Source organism: Lagopus leucura, unplaced genomic scaffold (genome assembly GCF_019238085.1).
Source record: "Lagopus leucura isolate 7727_CA_CO unplaced genomic scaffold, USGS_WTPT01 Super-Scaffold_100004, whole genome shotgun sequence".
In the NCBI taxonomy this organism is placed as follows: Eukaryota; Metazoa; Chordata; class Aves; order Galliformes; family Phasianidae; genus Lagopus; species Lagopus leucura.
Genome location: NW_024962264.1, coordinates 26,581,351 through 26,598,128, shown reverse-complemented (window position 1 = coordinate 26,598,128; position 16,778 = coordinate 26,581,351). Strand labels below are relative to the sequence as shown.

At 45.0% G+C, this 16,778-nt stretch overlaps 1 protein-coding gene and 1 long non-coding RNA gene across 7 annotated transcripts in view; both read right to left on the bottom strand.

Annotated features, from left to right (window-relative positions):
* Positions 1 to 816, bottom strand: part of WDFY3 (WD repeat and FYVE domain containing 3) — a 140,410-nt gene extending 139,594 nt beyond the window's left edge. For all 5 annotated transcript variants that reach the window (XM_042870783.1, XM_042870784.1, XM_042870785.1 and 2 more), the window contains exon 1: positions 749 to 816. The gene's annotated coding sequence lies outside the window, so the exon portion shown is untranslated. The remainder of the gene's footprint in view (positions 1 to 748) is intronic.
* Positions 817 to 6,146: 5,330 nt separating this feature from the next.
* Positions 6,147 to 14,637, bottom strand: LOC122180522. Of its 2 annotated transcripts, XR_006179125.1 has the most exons (3): positions 12,734 to 14,637; positions 10,612 to 12,206; positions 6,147 to 6,205 (listed from the first exon to the last, which is right to left on the bottom strand). It is a non-coding gene; the product is annotated as an uncharacterized LOC122180522 (long non-coding RNA). The 2 variants fall into 2 exon arrangements; XR_006179126.1 differs by lacking the exon at positions 12,734 to 14,637 and having other exon boundaries at positions 10,612 to 12,347.
* Between the last annotated feature and the right edge of the window lie 2,141 nt (positions 14,638 to 16,778).

The following is a 16,778-nucleotide window of genomic DNA, read 5'->3' as shown; positions in this document are numbered from 1 at the left end:
CACACATGGGCAGAGAGCAGCCACATGGCTCAGGCTGAGCTAACGCACCAGCTAATTGTGCTACTAATACAACGCGCAACATCTACCTTTCCTAACAGGAAACCTACCATATTCCATGGTGAAATATAATGCTTTTGTATACATAGACCTACGGTGACAACTAACCAAAACCCAGCCAGAAAAATAAGCCCAGGGCTCACTGGTCCTCAGAGGAATCCTTCTGGCAGTTACTCTTGTAAAACACACAAAAAACCAGGTAGGCCATTCACGAAACCCCAGCAGAAAATAGGCAGAAAATTCTGCACCGCCGCCTGCCTCCCTCTCTCTCCACACCGGCATCTCCAGCTCCAGCTGGGAGCCACGGCCCTCATCCCTCAAGGTGAGCACTGCGGCTGGGTCGGAGACCACGGACGAGAAATAAACTACCCCGTGAGGGAGACGACGACGGAACCCGGCCGCCCCCCACGTCAGGTGCCTGCGGGAAGGCCGCCCGGCCCGGCCCTCGCCTCCCCGGGAACAACAAAGGCCGCCGGGCTCCCTCAGGGCTCCGCCAGGCCGGGCTCCAGCGGGGCCCGCGCGGCGAAAAGGAAACCCATACAAAATAGAGAACGTGACGGCCGTAACGGACCGCCAAAGGCACCTGCCGGGCCGCCCCCGCTCCAAGCCCGCACGGCACCCCTCCGGCACGGCAGGGCCCGCGGCGGGGCGACAAAGCGGCGGGGCCCGGCAGAGGGCGGTGGGCACTCACCGGGTAGGCGGCGAGCTCTCGTGGGGCCGCCGGGGCCGGGGAGAGGGCGGCGGGCGGCCCCTCTCCGCTTCTCTTCGCTCCGCGGGCGCGGCGGTCAGGCGAGCGGGTGGCCGCGACGGGGCGGTGTGGGCCGGGCCGGGAGGGCGGCTCCCCCGCTGAGGCCCGGGAGGGCTCCGGCGGGAGGCGCCGCCGCCGCTGCAGCGTCCTGGCCGCGGGGTCGTTCCGGCCCCATCAAGGCCGGGCCGCACCGGGGGGGCCGCGCGAGGCGGGGCGGGGGGAGCGGGGCCGCTCCCCTTGGCGGCTGGTGGCCATCTTAGTCCTCCTCCTCCGCGGCGCAGAGTGCCCCCTCCCCGCCCGGCTGCCTCCTCCCTCCGCTCCTCCTCCTCCTCCTCCCGGCTGGCTCCCGCGGCCCGGCCCGGCCCGACGCGGCCACCTGAGGAGAGCGGGTGGGGAATGGCGGGAGGAGGGAGCGGGCCCTCAGGGAGCGCGGGCACTGCGCGCTCGCCTCTGGTCCGTCTGTGGTGGTTTATTAAAAACAATTAATAAAAATTATTTACGGTTATGTTGGGTTTTAGTAGTTTGGCTTTCCCTCGGAGTCGCGCGGAAGGTTCTGTGCCTCCCTTCCCTCGGACAAAGATCCCCCGGCACGCACCCGCCGCAGCTCAAAGTGCCGTACTGAGGAGAACGGAGCGCTGCCAGCACGGGACGGCCGGAAGGGATCCTCGCGGGGCCTGAGGCTTTCCCGCTGCCTTTGGGCGCTGAGTGGAAGCCCACCGAGCGTCCCTGCTGTGGTGCACGAAAGGCACGGCGCGTCAGCGAATGGCATCGAATTGCGGCAGGGGAGGTTCAGGTCGAGCGTTGGGAAACGTGTCTTTGATACAGTGGTGAGGCGTTGGCACGGGCTGCCCAGGGAGGTAGTGCAGCCACTGATCGTGGAGGTGTTCACAAACTGTGCAGATGTAGCACCAAGGTCTGTGGTCGTGGTGGGGATGGGGATGGGATTGGACTTGGTGATCTCAGCGGTCTTTTCCAGCTTTGATGATTCCATTATTTGTGCTGTCATCCACACGGTTCTGATGCTGGAATGTAGAAATAGTTTCCTAATGCATCCCCTACAGCTAAAGGATTCCTTTGTGCCAGTGAGACACATTACCCACGTAAACATCAGCTAGACACAGCAAGTACAGGGTCACTGCCACCATGGGGCAACCTTCACCCACCCACACCTTATGGAAAGGGTACAAAGGTACATCCATGCTTGTGTCCATTAGCCCTTCTGCCTTTTTCCATCAAGTGCAAACTCATTTCCTTCAAGACATCAGCTGTTAACAACAGTTTGCCTTCCAGCAGTTTGCTTTTTCATTTACAAGATCTCTTTCCAAAGCCCTCACTGAAGGAACTGAGCAGTTTGGAGAATGGCTGCAGGGGTAAATGCAACGAGAACTAACACGTACAGCATGAAGGGCCTGTGTGTTTCATGGGTAAATGATCACAATAAAATTGCCTCTTGCCTTTGGTATCACATCTTATTAAGCGAAGCTGGGCACCTGAGGACAAAGGGAGTCCATGCGATTTACCCCATCTTCCAATGCTGGACATTAATATAAAAAATACAGGTCTATCTATTATTTTTAATAATGTCATAGGTCAGCAGCTGGACTACATGACCTCAGAGCTCGGTTCCAACCTTACGGATGCTATGAATCTATGATTTGCAATCGCTGCGATACAACTTTTCACCCCATTCTTGTTTATGTAGAGGGTATTTCTATCTAGGACTCATGGATGTCTGAGATGGGCCCAACTCTAATTCAACTCCTGAGAGCTGTAAGGCCTTGGTGCAGGCTGCCCAGAGAAGCTGTGGATGCCCCATCCATTCCATCCCTGGAGGCACTCAAGGTCAAGCTGGATGGGGCCCTGGGCAGCCTGATGTGGGGGGCAACCAGACCACGGCAGGGGGTTGGGGTAGGTTACCTACCTCCAACCTAAACCATTCTATGGTTCTACAATTCTATTCTGTGATTCTTAAGGAGATGAAACATGTGCTAACGGAAGGTGAAAATACCACCCAAACAAAGAAATATAAAGAAAAATAAAAGCAAAGATAAGCTAATAAACTTCTTGCTTACACAACGTAATCCCACCTTTACTCATTAAAAGTATATCACTACACTCACTGCATCAACAGGAGCAAAATTTAGACCAATTCAGGAGACCTGCCTGAGCTAATGACTTGTGTTGGAATGCAGCCCATGGGTCCGTTACAGTGCCTGTATTGTTTCTGTGCAGGATAACCAATGAACAATAAGCACCACGAGAGAAATTATGCATGGTATACCAGTTACAGCCCTCGTACAACAACTGTAGTACAATCAGTACCAGCTCTTAAACACCCAGCATTCTGTACCTGCAAAAAAGGGGACTTTATGTCATATGTATAATGCCTTGTCTACTTTTGCCTACTTTCACCACTTTTTGGGCTTTTTAACCTCTTTCCCAACCAGTTTCTCTCAGCACAACTATTCTTCCCGGCCTCCTCATCCCACATTGTATGCAAACAGTAATAACAGTCGCTGTCTTCTGGGAGAAATAGGGTTGACTGATGAGAAATGCTACTGAATAGAAAATGAGGAGGATCAGAATACGACACTACCGATTTGTTTGCAGTGTCTTCCTTTTGACAACACTCCCCATATATTGTATACATCACGGAATAACGGATACACACAAGGAAAACATCCCTGTGTCTGCACCAATTGGCTGAACCAATTCTCCCCCCTTGAGGGAAAGCCAAGATGAAAGTTGGTAGAGCGGCTGTTGGCGCTACAAAGCCACCAAGAACCACATCTCATTCCATAGGAATTGTATATGCATGTTTCCCTGCAAACCAGATTTTTTTTTACTTTTTAGGAGTACCTTCTCCTCCAGCTCTATGTACTACCAGGCAGAATTTGCCCCCCCTTGGGTATATTTTCATTCTGGACTGCAGCAAGAGGGATTTCAGATTTAATCAGCTTGTTTCAACAGTAATTCCACTTACAGCGAACAGTACATAGCAGTTACCTATCATAAAACAAACAAAACTTCTCTCTGTAATGTATGTGTAGGAGGATACTTGCATCTTTCATATGTAAAGGATTAACACATCTATCTTACCAGCTGTACTAAGAATCAAAGCTTACAGAGATGGAGCTGTTTCTAAGTCTCTATCAGCAGAGATACCTTAGTGGGAAATCACAGAAACCCTCCAAGAGAGCAGTGAGAATTGCACAGACAGCTGTACACCAGATCTCACATTTGCTGCGTGCCAAATTATATTGCTTTTTTTATTTTCCCTTTCTTTCGTGCACTTAATTGCTCTTTGCATTCCTATTCATAGTCCCTATGTTTTGGTCAGTTGTCACAGTTCCAAAATAAATAATGGCAAGCTGTAATAATCCATACTGATAGATATCAGATGCTTTTTTTTTTTTTTTTTTAACCATCCCAGCATCTCTCTTTCTTGCAAAGATCATCACAGGCAACTGTTTCTCACAGAAGGTGCTAGTTAGTAACTACAGAGCTATAAGTAGACAAAAAAAATGGTTGGTTTTTTTTTTCACAGCAAGTACACATAAAGAATCGCATTGATCATTATAAGCTGTGGAGATATATATTTTAAAATATTTTTCTTCTTTATTTAAAAGGAAGATGATACCTGTACAATTGACTTGAAGTGATGAAATTCTACTCAGCTTTCGGGTGAATTTACAGTATATTTCTTTTGCACGTATTTTGCCTATCTTGGGCAGTAAAGCTGAGTCCGTCTTGTTCGCATGAATTAGCTGAAACCAATGGGCAGACAAATCCAAAACTGGAAAGAAACTGGCATGAGAAAGTGAAAAAAACACAGAGGGCTTTTTTTTTTTTTTTATTAGAATATTTTTAACCAAATAAAATAGCACTGTTTTCCAAAACTCCTAGTTTAGCATTATCATTGTACAGGATTCTTATGGCTCACTTTGAGGAACGCTCTTCCCTCCCTCTTGCCTGTTTATAGACAATTTTTTGGTAGTAAGTAAGAAGGGTGGAGTAGAGAAGGCTCCACCACCACTTCCCTGTCCTATGGCACTCTGACTGAATTTGGCTGAAAGCTGAAAAATTAGAAAATCCCTTGTTACACACTCTTTAGAAAAACAACTTCTGGCTGCTCGTCAGAAGTTAAAGAACCCACAAATTGTCCACTGGTGAGCTCATAGCATCTGTAAAGCAGTGACAGAGGAACTAACCACAGCCCCACAGAGTAACACAGACAAAAACAAACAAAAAAAAAAAGCAAGCCAGAGCTGCTCCTCCCTCAGCCCCTGGGGCCAACCCCTTTCTTCTGCTGTCCAACGAAGCTGCAAAGTTGTACAACCTGTGCAAACACATTTGTCCCATAGTGCTGCAGGCCAAAGGTGAGTGACCTGGAAACAGAGCTTGCTGCAGCTGACATGGATGATTATTTTTTTTTTTTTCTGTAACAAAAAGCAATGGTCAAGCAGCTCTGCATTTATGAGCAAGGACATAAGAGTGAGGGGAAAAAGGAGGGCGTAGGGTTGTGTGACTGATGGGTTCCCACAAAGCAGGCGATAACAGAGAAAGTCTAGTTCAGCTGAGGCCTTTGTGGCCTCCACAGCCACACAGCCCTATGTGGTGGTCCCAGAATCCAAGAGGAGATCACACTTTGAGAGAGGAAAAATGCTGCCATCTGGTGCCTCAGGGAAGGAAATGTTTGTCGTGCATCACTTGCAGCCATCTAAATGCTGCTGGTTCCGTCCCACAGAGTTCAGGCTGTCTTTGTGTTGGTTAAAGGCGTCACTGCTCCGCACAGCTTATGGAAGGCTCTTGTGAAGCCACACACCAAAGCACACAGCCTGAAAGGTGTGCTGTGTGGCGGTCTGCTCAGAAGTGAAACTGTTGTAACTTCTGAGCCCTTGGAATATATCTCAGAAAAGAGCAGGTGCAGCACTGAGGGATGGTTTGTGGTCATGGTGGGGATGGGTTGGTGGTTGGACTAGATGATCTTAAGTGGTCTCTTCCAACCTTAACAATTCTGTGACTCATGTCAGAAATCCTAGCAGATACAGAACAAGACACCAAGTGCTATTTCTTTCTCTGATTTGCTCTTTACAGCAGCTTGTTTCTCCTTGTTGTTGATACAGCCTCCGAGGATGTGCCAAATATGCACTGAGACACTCCACACTTAGAACGAGGGAATGTTATTTCTGTCTGCTACATTTTTATTTTCACAGGCTTTCACAGAAAGCCATGACGGCTGCTTAGGGAGACTGAAGTGACTGATCAAAGAATAAAAAAACCCATATACTTCTCAATTCTAGACACAGAGGAAATAAAGATGCTCTTTCTGTGAACTTACATTTGTTCCTCCCTTGAGCAGGGATAGGAAAATCCTGAGGACTGCAGGGCAGCTTCCCACTGAAAGAAAACCATGTGAAACAGGGTATGTTATTTATTTATAAAAGCACCATTTTTGGAACACAGCAGTTACAAAACCTCAGGCATGCCACACACTCCTCCAAAAAGCAAGCTCCCACACTGCTCTCTATTTTCCAGAGAATAGAGAAATTCTCTATTACTCCTGGAATGCCTTCAAGTTCACCAAGTAACCTATAGCACACCAAACTCCTCCAAACCATTTCTTGTGCACTTCTGCATAGCATTCAGGAAAAGGAACATGTTTACAACCTAAGAAACGGGATTTCTGAAGCTATAACTAAAAGGGCCTTTCTTACAGCACCTGCCATAATATGTACTCTCCCCCTACACCTATAGCACCTGATCAATCAGGGTACAAACTCAGAACTCACCTTCTCTTCACAGGAGCTACAGGTATAAGCAAACAGATATTTTGCCATCACAGATTTAATTATGCATAACTGCAGATCATGACTGAAAACCACTGGCCAGGCACGTACACACCCCTGTCTACCATTTGGGGCAGCTTAATTATTTAAACTCTTCATAAATATATATAATTTTTTATACAGTAACTTGAAGAGTTATGAGAAGGTTGTGTCACTCTAAAAGCTGTTCCAAAAGCGTGTGGTTTACATGCTAAGATCCTTCTTCAACTTAATTCCTAGCCTTAGTTTACTGCCATGCTATATACACTTGATCTTATAAAACTAAGTTACTGTGGAACTCAATCCTTTTACTACTGATGTTGCACTGCAAGAACTTGGAGTTGCTTCCTCTTCAACATCACCAGAATTGCTTGTGGATACACAGTGCAAGTCTGGAGCTTTTAGACGCATGCATGGCTTCCTGTGGAGAAGTTGTAATGTCTTTGACAGTCCCCTGCCCATGAACAAACGACATAACTTGAAGCTTTTCTAATATTATTAGCCATGTCATATAAGGATAGTTTTCAGAAACAATGACAAATCTTGTCAGTGCCTGTGGCTACTTTGTTAACCGCAAGCTAAGTTGTCAATCTCCCTTCAAGCTGCAGAATTGAAGGAGCACTTCCTTTCAAATAGAAAATTATTTTCTACAAACCCTCAGTCTCCAAGTAGGAAAAAAAAAAAGAGAGCACTTTGGGTGAGTAGGCCAAAGTATTCATATTACCTCGGCCTTTGGCTATTGGAGAAGTAGATGGTGATAATTTTACACTGTAGATTGCTAGATGACTATGGGCTGCCTGTGAGGAATCCATGAGAGGCAAGGGGGGAGCATCCAAGGCTTGTCAGAAGGTAAATTAAAGGTACAGTATCCACACCTTTCCTAGAACACTCTTAAGGAGTTTGCATATTAAGAAAAGTAGAAAAATAACAGTTAAAGTATGGGCAGCATCCAGTGAGTGTCTAGAAATGTGAAATTGTCATAGATGTAAGTAACAGCCACAGGTATGTTTGCATTATCTCAAGCATAACAAAACATCGTTCCTGCCATCTGTAACCAGAAGTTTCTTGGTGCTTTTTGAATGGCTGTGTGTGTTATCCTCTGGGCCCAACTTCAACAATTCAGTGTGATTTCACTGTGACCCCAAATCACTTTCCAGAGCAATGTAGCTAGCAGCCTACAATCGTCACTCAGCATACCCACACAACCTCCACTGCAGAGCCGGGGAACAGATTTGATGACAATTTGCACTGTGCTTTCCTTGTACCATTTAACTTCTTATTTATTTATGCTGACTGATAATGATCTGTCAGCAACACTGCATCTGTACATGAACATACGCTACTTCAAATATGTAACAATGACCATCTCCATTTGCTAGAGGAAAGCAGCAGCACTTGGCATCACAGCTCCTTCTCAACTATACCTGATTACAGGTTGAAGTATAAGATTCTCATAAAGATGGCCCTTGCTCCAGGTTCTGTTAAAAGAACCAGCACAAAGGAAAACTGAAAGACATTTAAACTAACACCAGGGCTAAAACATAGCAGCACATCATGAACATCATAACTCATAGTAAAGACCAAATCTGTGGTAGAATGACAATACCGAATTAAACATGGAGGATCTGAACATTTATAAACAGTGCAACCCTAAACTGGAAACAGTCCTTAATTAACAGTCATGGCTCATTTTCCAGTAGTAAAACAGAATATAAATTCAAGGAGAGAATCCTGTGTCAAAATCATACTTCATGGTATTGTTGTACCTGATGGATAGAACTGGACTATGTGACCTGCCAACACCGTGCCACTTCTTTTCTCTGGTGCACAAACCTGTGACCAGATTTCCCTAACACTGGAAGGTGACCCAACCTCCCCTTCCAGAAATAACAATGATATTTTTTTAAAGAGCTTAGCTCTGGTGTGCACTGATGACAAACTCTTTCCCAAGACACCAAGGGAGGATCTCTAACTGTAGAAGTTTTATATCTTTGTTCCTAAAGGCTGACTGAGCAATTGACAGTGTTCCCACATGCCATATTTCCACCATCTGCAGTTTTCACATGGTTCCCAAATGTCTTACAGCCACCAGCAGCCATTTGTAAAGCAGCCTCAGAGCAGGGCTTTCTCACTGTTTTCAGGATGGTGCCAACATGGCCCTCTGCACACCAAAATACCCCATTCTGCCCTGGCAGCACCTCAGCACCCTCTCCTCATCATCCTGAAGGGTAAATGCAGGCCCAACCCACTTAGGCTTTAACTTACTGTCAGAACTGCCTTCTCCCAGCCCATTTCACCTCTTTGACCTCAGCTTGTAACCCCCAGGCGCTTTCAGAGCAGCCTGCCCAAGTGGATGGCAACAGCAGGATCTAATGCACCACACCTGGAGAGCAATCTGCAGCAGGTGACATAGGTTGGGGGGTTGTCCTGCTGCTGCCCTACCACTCCAGTTTGGGGATCTTTCACGCACAGAAGTACTGATTTGGAGCAAGAAACCTCAAAGGCAGCAAAAGGGATTTGTTGAGATAGATTGCACAGGGAAGGATTGCAGCGAGAGGGCTTGGTGCAGAGAGGAGCATGAGGTTTTTGGAGAGGGAGTGTTTTGTTTAGATGGGTGTGTCTGAGTGGGTTAAAGTAGGCTGGCCAGCTTCACCATGGTAGGGTTGTAGGCTTGTTCCTTGAACCAGGCACAGCAACTGGTAAATATGAGCAGTACAAAATAGTGCAGATCACTCAACTGCATTCATTCAGGGTCATATCAATTAATACAGAAAATCTTTCATCTGCTCTGTCCCTTGCAGCCCCTCCTAAAATTCACAAACAGCTGTTTTTTGGCTCAATGAACAGGTGAGAAACAGAAACAGACACTTCAGAAAGGTCATGCCCAAAACTGAAGGAGACATTAACACACTATCATTAAAAGCATGTGAAATTGGAATAGGGAACTTGCATTTCAGGTTGTTGAACCGAGGCAAGTCCTGCATCCAATGCATACTTGGTGTAGCAATGACTAATTCTGGCAACATATCATCTTTCTCTCACGTTTCCTTTTTTTGGTCTGTGAATGCACACTGATCTCTTGGACAGAACGTTAGGTGGCTTCCTCAGAAGGCATTGGTTGGTTCAACACCAAGTGATCAGGCATTTTTCTGCCAACAGACTCTGTGGACCTTATGCCCCACCATGGAGTCGCTTCAAAGTCCAGGCTGAATCTTGACCAGCATAGCAGAGAAATGCCAGGCCTGCAGCCCAGATTTGCTCCTTTCCTTCCTGGGACTAATTTCTTTCTTCCATAGGTCTTACAGTAGGAAAAGCAGTGTTTTCTAAAGAGGTTTCTGCAAAGATCTGGCAAGTGCACATGTCTCTATCTTGTCTCTCAGAAGTCTCACTACAAGGATTTTTCCATTGGCATTGGTTTTTAAATTCAATGCGAAAAAAGCACAATCTTTACAATCTGTCTGAAAAAAAGTATTTAAGAATAAAAACTTCTACCAGTTGTTAGATCCAGAACAAAAGTCACTATTGATATTCTTGATTTATAATGCATTAAAAAAATGAACAAATTCAAGCAATAGAAAAGTTGCAGAGCATTTAAATATAAGCTGCTGTGTTGGCTTCCAGTGAAATGATGGGTGAAGAGTCTAAGAGCGTATCAGAGCCACAGCGCAAACGAACATGGTGTTAATAACTGTACAGTCACCTAGGTCATGTTTAATTAAGAACACAGTGCCACCCAGGTCACATTTAATTAAGAAGTCTTAATTCAAACAGTGTTATTATATCCGTGATAAAAAGCAAGTTAAAAATCTCTGAACAGTTAACACCATGCTGCTCCCAGGAGTTTCAGCGTTAGCTCAAGTTAATTATGTTAAAATTATTTCTTTTGGTGTAGTGATGTGAAGATCACTGTCTGACAACGAACGAGAAAATTAAAACTTTTTGCATCTTCCATCAAGGCTCACCTATCACTGCACTCACATGGAACTGGCCTGCCCGTGTGTCAGTGTGGAAGGAGCAGATGGTTGAAATATCACTCAGTTACAGCGCTTCTATTCTTTAGAGCATTCTCCAGGAAGGCCTTAGGCCTCTTGCGCTCCAGGCACCTTTTTCTGGCAAGTGAAGAAAAAACAAATCACTGCAGCTATCCCCTGGTTTGTTACACTCATGTTCTCAGTGACCTCAAGTCCTCAAACATTGTGCAACATCAGCAAGAGGGGGCAGTTTGTTTTCTTCAGTGTCTCAGTGGAAACCACAGCAAAGTAGGTCTGCATAAAGCAGCCATACCAGGGCATTAAACCACAGCAGAGCATAATCTCCTGCCTGGGGAAGTTTTCAGACACAGGAGTAAGTGTACAAATGGGAAGTAACTTCTGGCTACAGCATGGTTACAGACAGATAATGCATTAGTGAGGCAAGTAAGGAAAACCCTTGCATTTCTAGGCCAGTATTTCTTTTGTTAGCTTGTAAGCGAGCCTTTCAGATCTGGAGAGGACAGAGGAGGTGAAGAATGGGTAAAATTATTCTGAGTTCAATCTCTGTTACAGGCAAGTTTTCAAACTTTGTAGCTAAGGAGTATTCAAATGATCAGGCAGCTGGGACTTTTTCCACATGCCAGCAGTACACGGGTGCTGCAGCTCCAAAACCAAGCCAGTACCATTGTGCCACTGTTAACAACATCATGCCCGTGTTAAAGACATGCCTTTTTTCTATAGTAATCCAAAAGCAACCATGCGGTACATAACGGTACCTCATCTGAGGTTGACAAATGCTCTGCTCTTTTATGTTATGAGTTTCCACAGACCATCAATACAAAAGCATTTGCAGCTTTACCCCAGAGATTTACAGTTTTCAATCCAGCTGCACGAGGCAATTCTATCAGCATTAGTGGCAGTTCTGTTGGGCAGCTGTACTTAGTCTCTGCACAACAACTCCCACAGGCAGCACAGTACTACACACTCTTTTTTTGTCTATCTCTGCTTGAAATCCATGAGGGGGTGCCATTACATTCATCCTAACCAGGTGATTAGACATACACCAGGTATTTAAAAGAACATAAAAGCCCAATTACACTTTCATTCCTAGCCAAAGGAGGGCATTGTCCCCAGTGTAAAGTAGAGTCAAACGCGCCAGCACTAACAGCACAATACTGCCTGTGCCACACCAGCAGAGGTATCTACCATGATCTATGAGACCAGAACTGGTGTGAGAGTAGCAGGGGCACACATCCCAGTCAGCTCCATCCTTGGGCTTGACAGCTCCCACTTCAGATTCCCAGCTTCTCTTAAAGTAACGAGTTCTGTTTGTATTGGGATAGGAACTGTTTGTAAGGAGTTCTTTTGGTAACTTCAAGTTGCACCAGCTGCATAATGACAATCATGTATTAGTTTACAGCAGAACAGGGGAAGGTCAAATTTACTACCTGCCTTTTAGGGTATATTTGGCTTTAGAAGAGGTCAGAATAGATGCAGGCTGAAGGAAAGCTTCCTCCATCTCCCTCCTCTTCCCTAAACTGCCTCACAGCTGTCATTTGTTGTCAAACTGAGCTTGCTCAGAACTGCTTCAGAGATGCATCTCTGCAAAAGAGAGAAGGGTTGATCACCCTTAAGAAGAGCTGTACAACCATCAGCTATTAGAGTAACAGAAGCCCTCTGAAGAGCCACCAAGATGCATCAGAGGCTTGGAGAGTTACACAGTATTTTTGGTTAAACCTATTCCAGCTCACATGAAAGTCTGAGTGAGCAACCCCCTGCTGCAAGTTAGGGAAGTCATATCCTTAAAGCACCTTCCAAATTGCTTTCGCTCAGATAAGCAAAAAGGTGAAGGAGGGTGGCCTAAGGATAATCCAAAATCCAAAGTTCTTGGCAAGACCAAGAACTGCACCTTTGGAGGGGAAAGCCATGGCTTGTGGATTGATCGTGAGGTTTCTCTCTTATCAGCAGGGGTACCACTGAAATCAGAGTAACAGATGCCACTGTGTTCTGTCCTCAAAGAAGGAGTTCACAAATACAGGCACCTCTCAGGTGAAAGCATCTTTCTGCAGTTGCCATAGCCAACCCTGCTTCCCCAGGCACCCAGTTCTCCCCTATATTTCCAAAAATACCTGATGGCGAGGTGATCCCAAGGTCCCTGAAGACACCTGAATATTCAGCATTTCAGCAAGGGACTTTCCTTGATGAAACTAAGAGCCCACTGAGGAGGGGCACTTTTACCACGCAGAAGCTCCACTCTGCCTATCACTGCATTTGCACTGTGAGTTGCTTCTTCCTGGGAGCAGAGCACACCCTGCAGGAGCAGCGCTTCTGGAACAGCTCAGAGGAGATGCCGCACCCTGCAAAGCTGCTGGGCTGGGTATGACAGGCCCCACTGCCTGCAGAGCTGTTGTGGGAGGTAACCCTGTGCAGACCCATCTTATCTGCTCTGATTTCCTGAATGTGATTGCTGTGCATCAGCTGCCAGGTGCTCCTGGGTAGGGGAAAAAAAAAAAAAAAAAGAAAACAAGAGGTTAGGGAAAAACTGTACACAGTGTTTCACAGGAGGAGAGAAGACCCAGTGACACAAAAGCACACACCCCACTCCATGGTTTTGAGCTTTTTTTCCCCACCTACTGATGCTCAGGCATCTGGGTTCAAGACTTCGAACATAAAATAGAAATCTGTTTTGGGCTCACTTTGCTATGCTGCAAATGTTCTGTATCAGTTCTGGGAATGAAAGTAACAGTATCAGCTGAACGAGCAGCAAGGTGATAACACACTGCTTCTGAAGGGAGGATGTTGAATACTCAATAGAAAGCACAATGAAGTGTTGTTTTTTTAACAGAAATTCCTTCTGACTTTATGACATGAGGCTCTGAAACATGTTTCTGTGAGGCTGGACAGCACAATATAGTCATTGCTTCTCAGGATGCTGTCTCTCGTCCATTTTAGACTCAAAGATCCCAATATCCCCTTCCGCCTCAGGCTGCTCTATATTTGCTGGGCAACAGTTTTTTACAGCAGAAACAAGGTGGAAGTGCACAGTACCACACACACCCTTCAAGTGCACACAACCCCTATAGACTGGCCACAGGTAGGGAATCAGTAACAGCCACGATTGAGCAATAGGACCTCTCACTGTGTTTTCTTTGAAGGTGTGCACAACTCTTGCCAGATAGCCCAAGTGTTTAATTTCCTGTGATCAAAGAGCAGAGTCCTAACAGTAGTTTTATAGCTTTACCTCCCAGTGAGAATATGTTGCCCTGTCATCCATCCTTGCAAGGGGTGTGTTGGTGCTTGTCAAAGTCCTAAATTCTTCTGTTCTGATAACAGGAGTCCTTCTCACCTGCTGCTTTAGAGATCAAGCTGTTTTGCTAAATTTCCACAACCAGCACTGGTGGTCAGCACTCACAGTGCAATCTGGGTGACAGGGTGCAATTCTGTAGTTTTCAGCAGTATGAGTCCGTAGGTATCAACAACATCACAGCCTGCTTCTGTGATCCCATCCCATACAGGGCTGCATTTGAGTCTGTACAGTTTGAAATGGCCACAACACACGTGTGAATGTCCGTTTTATAACTGAGAAGCTATGTGCAAGAGAAAGGACAGTTGTACCTTAGCTTTACACACTTTTTAGTGCAACTCGACAAAGAGACTCCACTCAGTGAGGCTTATTGTTATGTAGGGCAACTTATGTTGAAATGAAAACAAATAACGAAACAACTAACTCCTCCTGACAGAACTGCACAAAAAAAATAAAGGACAATTTGTGCTGTCTGAATGCTTTACTGCTATGTCACTATCCCTGCAAGCAATTCTCTCAGCATTAGCATAGCACAACCTTAAATGCCCATCCAGCAACATGGCCTTTGTACCAGAGGTGCAGAACACACTGCAAGTGCTTTGGTAGAACATACACAGTGCCTCAGGCAGGGGATGCAAATTCAATTCCTCTGTTCCAGGAGCTGGACCAGCAATCCTCATGGTCCCTTCCAACTCAGGGTATTCCAAATCCTGTACTGAGCAGCTCAGCCATCACTGTGAGCCTGTGGTTACAATCTTGAATGGTCTGGAGTCTTGAAGGCAAAATGGGAAATTAATTGCTGCTGTCTCTCTTGAGAACGCAACTTCCAAGGAAGAAGAATATATTTTAATTAAGCAATGTTCATGCATTGGTCATAATAAAATGAAGATAAACATAAAACAGAAGAGGATTTACATCCCATTTTTATTTTTACAATGCCTGCCCCAATGAAAGATTGAACTATAACAGATAATATATGTTCAAAACATTTACAGTATTTACAGATAACTTTTTTTTTTTTTGCTCAATAAGTAATTACAGCAACTTTTAACAAAAGTGCAAGTGAAAAGAATCACTGGTGCAAAAGTTACCCTGTCCTGTTGATCACATTGTAGTGCTTGAACGAGCTGAAGTGACAACTGGGATAAATGCATTTCATAGTGAGCAAACGTCATTGTCACTTGACAGTGACAGGCCCTGCCAAGCTGTATTTACAAAGCCTAAGCCAGCAGAATGCCATTATTCTTTCTAGAAAGAGCGATTAGTGAGTTCAGAAGTGATCCCTTCTTCATTTTAACTTTGAACAGCAGAATTGCAGTGTCATAACTTCTACTGTGCAAACAGATGACAACAGATTTCAAATGCTCTGTTGCATTAAGTGCTAAAATAAGCTTAACTTCCTTATTGTACATGCTATAAAACTACACTAGAAAGTTCAAGTTTCAGAAGCAACAATTACCTTTCCATGTGTATTCTGTATATATATTTTTTAATTTTTAAACACAGGATGAAGATATGCTGGCTCCAGGAAAGCTGTGTTTTTCCATAAGCAAACCCAAAAGCCCTGTACACAACCAAAGCCTCACTGACATATTCGTTTTTGAGGTATGCTACTGGGGTCATCTTCCCTGATGCACACACCCCTATTTCCCTTCTCTCTCAAACTCCTTTCTCTAAGCCATATATTCTCTGGCCATGCCATCTTCCAACCTCTAGCTATGCCACATAGTCCTGCAGCGTTCAAACTGTAGGGAGTATCACAAAGAATTTAATTCTTCCAGCTACCTGACATCAATAGGGATTACTTTAGGGCCGGATTTCCATCTCAGAGCCACACACAGCAATGCTTCTCCAGTATCACAGTGCACAAGGTGTCGTGGCACAAGTGCAAAACAAAGCAAAAAGAGCTGCACTGTATCCAAAAGAACCAGTCTCAATGTTATGGATATAGCCCATCATCCACCCTAGAGTCTTTGCCATAGTTTTGTTCTCAGGTAGCACCCTTCTAAAACTTTTATATGCATGTGTGTGTATATACATACATACATACATCTACTGATGCTATATATATACACATACATCTATACACGTACATATACACAAACACACACACACGTGTGTCAGTATGCTCACTGCAGGAGAAACTTATTCACAATCGGTTGGAAAAACTATATTGAATTTAGTTAGAATTGGCATTTGTGCTTTCTGTCTGTAAATGAACCATTTTTATCATCTCAAAAAGTTTTTCTTTTAATTTAATTTTTAATTTAATTTGCATTAAGAAGTTCAAAAGCGGCCAGGACTGAGAAATGCAGAGCATCAGCTTTTCTCCTGTGTCCCATTAATCCTACACTGCAATTGCTTCCTTCAGAAATTCATCTGAATCCCTATGTTGTTGCCCAGGCTTGCTTGAAGATCCTCTTAGTAAAACAGTACCACGCAACAGCAGAGCCATGCATCGTCTTGCATCACGCACATTCACGAGATAAAAGTTTCTGCCTTCACTCAGTAAGACACGAATATAACATGACCTCAAGGTGCTTTTAAAAGGGAGAAAAAAATCCCCTTCTACACAGTAGTAAGTAGGCACAAGGAATAAGGCTTGAAATAATGTCTTCAGACACTGATCATCCTGGGGAAACCAAGTTCTTAAACTCCGAATTCTTTCCAATCTGGTTACAGGGTTGGAGAATCCCACCTTCAGGTAATTACTGCTCCCAGACGTATGTGCTTCTTTACAGTGCATAACATTAATTTTAAAAAACAGCAGCTCCACAGCGCAGTCAGCTCAGTATGCTCCAGTACAGATATCTCCCTCTTGAAAGGATGAAGTAGTTTCATAAGAAAGCTGATTAGTTAAAAACACAGCA